The sequence below is a fragment of the Alligator sinensis genome, unplaced genomic scaffold, assembly GCF_000455745.1.
Source record: "Alligator sinensis unplaced genomic scaffold, ASM45574v1 scaffold781_1, whole genome shotgun sequence".
Taxonomy (NCBI): Eukaryota; Metazoa; Chordata; order Crocodylia; family Alligatoridae; genus Alligator; species Alligator sinensis.
Window position 1 is genome coordinate 2,448,435 of NW_005841845.1, and position 7,442 is coordinate 2,455,876.

Genomic DNA, 7,442 nt, shown 5'->3' on the forward strand with positions numbered 1-7,442 from the left:
GGGCAGGCGTCCTGAGGGAAAGATAACACTGTCCTCAGGACACTAAGGAGGTATCACGCCCAGAAAGGTCCTTCTTTTTCTTGATACTGTGATCACATGCTGACTGTGATATGTATATATATATATATATATTTTTTTTTTTTTTTTTTTTTTTTTTTTTGCTTTGGTTTGAGTTGTTCTTTGGGAAAAGCTAGCCCTGCTTCAGACTGTATATAGTTTATAATGTTGGGGGGGGGGGGGTGGAAAAAACGTCCTTCACTTGTGTGTTACTGTCAGTGTTGCAGAATTGTGAAGTCCTTTGTTTTTACCCCCTTTTCTTTCAGATTTCTAGTTGTGAGTAGCTAGAATTGAAATCACAATCCATAAAGTTGGGGGGAAGCCCCCTAAGCTCTGAGCTGGCTGCTCCTATTGGGTCAAACTTCTACGTGATGCTAGCAAAAAAAAAAGAGGAAAGATTTTGAACTCCTCAACTTGTCTTTTCCAGTTCTCTGCTAAAAAAATTAAATGCCAGGAAATGATGTAAAGACCCATTTCCTGTTCAAGCACTTCCTGTGGGGTAGGAACTATTTTTTTTTTTGGTTTGTTATTTTTAAAGCACTTCTTCAAAGACAGAGGACAAGGGCTCTGCCACAAATACCCTTGGCTCTAGATTGAGCATATGTGGAAGGAGAGCTTTTGCCAGATTTGCAAGACTATTCTTCATTTTTTCAATCCGGATCGTTGCATCTTTGTTCTTGGCTGCTGTGTAAACTCTGCTCTTTATAAACGGCGTTGTTTTGAAAGCGTTTGGCTCCAACTTAGACAACAGAGAACAATAAAAAGCCCATATGAGCTCCTGCTGAGTTCATACACCATTTGCATTCTTGGGGGCTTTGACCAAGCAGTGATTAAATCAAGCTGTGCTTAGGAAAATTGTCTCTGTGCCAAATGTTACCCTCAGATGCAAGTGCTGGGCGCTTCTCACTGATCTCTAAAACTGGCTAGCCTAGAGACCAAATGCAATCAATGCAGCTATGCTGGCAATGGCCTGAATCAAAGGCCTGGTCCACATACTCCTGAGAAAGCCCGAGCCCACGTTTATTGGCAAATAGTATATTCACCAAAGAAATGCAATGGGGGGGATCACCACAACTATTTGCAAATGTGGATTGGACTTTGCAAATCACTTCAGCCTCAAAACATGCTTGGAAGAGTCAAAACATGTCATTCCAATATTTTCCAAACAAAACATTTTGCGGTTTTCTTTTCTCGCCCCCCAGATGTTTTCATTTCCAAAAGAACTTTTTTTTTATAAAGGGTTAAATAGTCCAGAAACAACATGTTTCTTTTGTTGTTGTCCAATTCAGCCACTTGACTGAAAAAATCCATTATCCTCGCATCTCGGGTCCTCAGTCTGGAGAAGACTGAAATTCAGATCTGCGCTGGCTTTTGCAAGAGATCAAAATCGGAGCTCCAGACCCCTTTTCTGCCACCAGTTGGTGCTTAAAGCGTGTGTCCAAAATGTGGACGGACCAGATTTTTAGTTGACCTGCTCAAGAGAGTTGCATCCAGCCGTGCCAGCTCAACATCTGGTCCATATGTGATCATACTGTACGTGTTACTTAAATGCGTCTGTACATGGAACAGCGACATCAGATACGCTACAAGGCCTTTATGGCCTTGGTTTTGCCTTTGCTGCTACACTTGTACCAATGTAATTATACTAGTCCAGGAGGTATGTCCAGTGTTCAACTTCTCTAAATGTGGGGAAGCTACTAGTCCTTCTTCTGCAGCAGGAACCTGCTAACGCTTCTGCTAAAGACCGTTGAGAGACATGAGTTCTGGTTGGGTTTTTTCTGGTTGGTTGGGTTACTTGTAAAGTAATGAGAAGTAACATTTGTCCTCTATGCAATTTGATGAAACCAAATTATCAATGGGAAGAGATTTTGGGAGTTGGGGTGCAGTATTTCTAATTTGTCAATTTTTTTGATGGAGCTCTTTTGTAACAGCCCGTACTGCTGGCAGCAGTGGGCAGATGTTGCCTCCGATGGCAGATTTCATTATTCCAGATGGTCTTAAAAGATGTATTTTGACTGGGCTCTTCCAAGGAACTATAAAAGACTGGCGCCACCTTAAACCCTTTTACCCATTATCTTCCGTGGGATCTCTTGAAAATCCCAGTTTCCCTGTCATCGTGTTTGCATACCACGCAGACACCAAATATGAGCTCTAATATTCATTTCCCATGCAACTACTTTCTACCTGGTTTATTTTCTCCCTTCCTCCAGCTGCCCTTATAAGCAATAGCTTATATAAGCAATATATATTGCTATTATAAGCAGTAGCTAGGAGCAGAGATGTTTCATTACAGCAGAGCAACTGAAGATCATCTAAAACATCTCCGGCCAAATTCATGACTAGTGCGGAACAAATATGATGAGTTACATGAGAAGTAAATGAGTGGATACAGAAATTTGGCCTTTGGCTTTTTTTTTTTTGTATTCCCCCTGACGTTCCTATGGAGTTTGAACTAATATTATTAGCAGTGTCAGGCAGATAATGTAGGGTTAAACAGAGCTAATAGTAGCTTCAGTGACGTGGCCTACATGGACATCCCCTTCTGGCATGATCCGATTGCAATGGCTGATATGTTCTCATAGATCAGGAAAAAAACTCTCTCTTGAAGGTAGGGGAAAAAGAAATACAGCAGAAAAGACGACTGCAAGGATCAAATCTAGCAGTGACAGCCTTTCCTTCTGCAAGCCCAGGAATTGGAGGGTGGAGAATGAACCTCCTAGATCCCGGCAATAAATTTCCCTCAACCTTTCAGAAGAAGGTGGAAACTTCCTTAAGCTTCTCATCAACGTGTCTCAGAAGGAATTACCTCCCCAGCCTCCGGGCAGCAATGCATTTAACCTGGTGCATGTTAGCAAGAATCGACAGAGCTAAATATCTAGTCCTCTTTAGATCCTGAGATATCATTGGGATGGCATCAAGATGTGCCTCCTGATTGACCACTGTGGTCCTTTCATTCACGGCCCAGGTCACGTCAACCAGACTGGTTAAGATCAAAGGCAACAGAACAAGTGACTTAAGCTTATCTTAAATCTTTCTTCTTTTAATTGTAATTACACAAATTCACCTGCAAATTCAGGAGGAGAACATTTCAAGCTTTCATACAGCCTGGGGGGAACCCATTCATATCGCCCCTAATTGCTGATTTTTACTCCTGTCCATGTAGCTATAATACGTCACAATTTATCAGTGCAGTGAGAACTAAAGCGGCGGCAGAAATGATTTCCCTAGGCTCAGAGTTTGTCATTTCCCCCATCCCAAATCAAGACAAAATGTTAACCTGAACGCTTCTGGAAACCAATCATCAAAAAACAAACAAGTGTAGGGTCAGCTTGAAAGTTGAATTCAACGTTTCAACTTGCTCTTAATTATTTCAGTAATAAAGTTTGAAAACAAAAAAGTTATCTGGAGTTTAAAAAAGAAAAACCAGTTGCAAAAATGTCTCAAGAGGGCATTTAAACTTTTAACCTTTCGACCACGTGAATTTTGAGTGTCATCAAAACCAACCCTTGCCTAAAAAAACATCAACAGCTCCAAACTTTGGGGCAGAATGGTTTTGAATCATCTCATTCCCAATCAGTTCTAGCAGGAAAGCAAAATATTGGGAGAAGCCAGAAAAGAGATACTGTGTCCACGAACTTTAAAGTCAGATAAATTAAAACTCTATTCCAAATCTTCCCTGACTTGAGTTTGGCAAAACCTGGTGTAATTATTCTCCCTTACATTAGAGGAAACGAGTTCGAATTTCAAAGTGGAAGTTCCCAACAACAACTTTGGGGAAACGTCCCTTCCTCCTTTGTCACATTTTTGGATCAGCTCTGAAACCTGCCAGAACTCTTCAAAAGTCTTAAAATGTTCCTAACTTTCCTGTCCTGTCTCCCAAGGTTCATATTGGCCATGATAATTACCAGAACATGCCCATTGCAGCTATTCATCTCACAAAACGTCACCAAGGAAAAGATAATTGCAGCTTTTCAAAAATAGAAGAACGGCTCGGACTAATCCCTACATCATTAGTATTGTTTCATTCCTCTGTGACTGAATGTAGAGGAAGAGGGGGGGTTGTCTCGGATTAGGAAACCTTACAGAAATGGGCAAGTGCTTTTTATATGGGAGGAGAACGTTCCTGGAACAAAATGCATGGCATGGTTGTTGGAGAGACCACGCTCATTTTCCGTGCAGAGAGCCTTACGGTGGCTTCCAACAATTTCCCCAACTCCTGTTTTGCATAAGTCACAAAAAGGATGTATACCTGGGGTGTAGGTCTGCATGGCTGTGCGGGACCCCTTCCAAGTTTGCTCACTCCTTCCAAGAATAGCTTCAGAAACAACCCTTTGTATCCTTCCAATGGAGGATGCAATCCTGTGGGTTGCTGGCTGTCTCCTAAGAGAGCACGGTGCCTCGAATAAGCAGATCCCCAAAAGGCAGAGTAAGAGCATGCAGCAAAACGTATTTGTGGACAGGGCCAGTGTCCTGAAACCAAATTAAATCAATGGAAGGTGTAAAGAGCAGGGTTCGAGTTACGGGGGAGCTCAGACGGGTTGAGCCCCCCATAAAAGATGAGAGCTCCCCCTGTAAGATTTGAAAATCATAACCTGGGGGGGGTCTCTGATTTTATCAGGGCATCATAATGAGCAGCCCCATTTTTTTTGCAGACCCCCCAAGAGTATAATTCGAACCTTGGTAAAGAGTGCAGACCTGAGTACTTAGAGAGAGGCGGTCTTTGAATCAAGCCGGCTAACACAGATACAAGATTCATTTAGTGCTGGGTAGAAGGGAGAAAGAAAAGGACGTTTCTTTAAAATTTCTGGAATTTGCATACCGAAAGATTTCCTGCAAATCCACCCCGCCCAAATCAATATTTGCCATTTAAAAATAAAACGATGAAACGCTCCAGCCTGCTGTATGGGGTGGCTGAAAAAAATGCAAATAAATAAATACATAAATAAATAATATAAAATTGGTTCATTTAGAAATTTGGTTTTCAGTTCTGGTAACCCTAGAAGCCAAATAGATGTGCGCATGTTGTCCATCAAAAGCACCCCAGATAAAGAAGTTGAGGGTCTTCATGCACTAGATGATTGCATTTGTCACCCATTGACGTGACAGTCTTGAGTAAAGATGGGGGTCATAATTTCCACGAGAAACAAGCAAACCTTTATATTTGAAAACTAACATCAGAAACACCACAACATATAGGGTTCATTAAACTAGCAGTGAGATGCGACTCGGTTCATAATTTGAGGAATTTTCCTTGTGGTCTTAGCAAGCTGCGTTGGTTTTTCTTAGTCATTGTGTGTCTCTATTACCCATCTTTACCATTCGTCTTGGCATGAAGCACGTTTTGTTTCGCACATCTAAAGGACTGTGTCTTGTGTGCGACTCGGGTTTGGATTTGAATCAAAAGCAGAGGGGAAGACTAGAATAACCCCGGGGAGAGGGAAGGACTTTGCTGACTTTTAAGCAACGTCAAGTAAAAAAAATATATCCTACCGTGACAACTGGAAGAGGATTTTGCCACCGTATTGAAAAGTTTTCTTTATATTTTCAACAGAAATTCCACCGATCCAGTGTTTTATTCTTAGCTGTATTAGACAAACCCGTGCTGCTTCTGGGATAGCTTTGTCATTGACTTAAAGAAACCAAATTCTTTGCTTGCATAGACATGTTTGCCTCTCCAACGGACTATATCAATTAATACCGGCAATGGATAAAATCTAAAAGCTTCTGACTGGCCTTTTGCAAGGAACCTTACCCGTTTTGGAGAACATTGTGGGGAAGAAATGTATAATCCACTGGGACTTGCAAAGACTAATACCCTCAGTTGCATCGAGGCAACATTAATAGAACATCATCAGTTTATCGGGTTATACCGGATTTCTCCTGCACAGCTGAAAACAAAACCTGACCCAAAAGTTTCTTCCTGAAGAATATCCCTCGCTAGCATTATGCTAAAAATATCCCCTTTTATCAGTCTGGGAGAGCCACAGTGTGTGTGTGTGTGTATACATATATATATATATATATATATGCTCGTTACAACAGCCATCTCTGCATCGTCTGATGAAGACATGAATTACATCTACAGGGAGTTAAAATCATATCTGGTGTTCTGTGATTGGCCAAATCTTTCGCTACCTTTCTAGCCAGTGAGAAGGGCTGCCTTGTATTTAGATACATCTTTGCAGTTTATTATTGCAAAAATGTGATTTCCACCCCCCACCCCAACCATACAGCAGACTGGTTTTTTGGTTTTTTGGCTAATTGCTCACAGTTAGCTCCAAAGTGAGACTGTGTGTGTGTGTGTGTGTGTGTGTGTGTGTGTGTGTGTGTGTGTGTGTGTGTGGCACAACTTGCAAAGGAACAAAGATTTTTAAAAGGAAAAAAAAAGTACTGTACAAACTGCTGTAAAATTGAGCTTTAGTGTAACAATTTGTGCTTTAGAACTCGCTGTCTACAAACTCAAACGTGTATGATATTTATTTATTCCGGTAGGTTAACGAGGAAAAATAAAAGAGTTTATATTCATTTTGAAAGAACCACAGCATGAACTATGTACCGATTGTGCCAGTCTTGCTTTCTGTAAAGTTATTGCCTGTTTTCATACTCAGCTAATAAAAAAAAATGCAAGGAAATATTTTTATTTTATTTTATTTAGCAAGTTATTCAGTGGAATTGATTGGGACCGATTATGGTGACCCTGAATTTTGGTGACCTGGGCTGTGTTTTGTCATGAATGTATCATGGGCGGCATCCTAACACAAAAAATGGCCAATATGGTAGAAACCATGGGTGGGGCTAGTGCATGGACCATTCCCGGCCTGGCCACCAGACACTCCTTGTACCCAAAGAAGGGCATTTGTATCCAAAAGCTTGCAAAGAAGACTTTTCCAACTATTTGAGTTGGTCTAATAAAATATATCATCTTTACCCAAAGAGTCTGCCTATGTCCTTAGACCAACACAGCTACAACCACCACCCCTGAGGATGGCCACCTCCAACACAATGCCCCAGCAAGGCATGTTCAGATAACTCAGCTGAGGAAACAACACTGAAACTAATCTGAATTTCGGCAGGAGAAATATATATTTTTAAACTGACAGATTCCCACCATCCATTTAGTGTTATTATTAACCTTTTGGCAGGAGATGTGGCGTTCCTCCTCTGTTGCTCTGAAGACACTTGCATGGGTTGGTGATGGATGTCAAGGAAGTGAAGGAGAAACCTTCACAGGACTCTGTGTCTTTGCTACTTACTCTTCAGTGGTAATTCTGATACTACCTGGGCCAATGACAAAACAGATGACAGGCAGGAAGTAGGGAAGCTGCTCCTTGTTCAAAGGTTGAACCTGGTGCCCAGTGAACATGATGATATTTTCCAAAATTCAA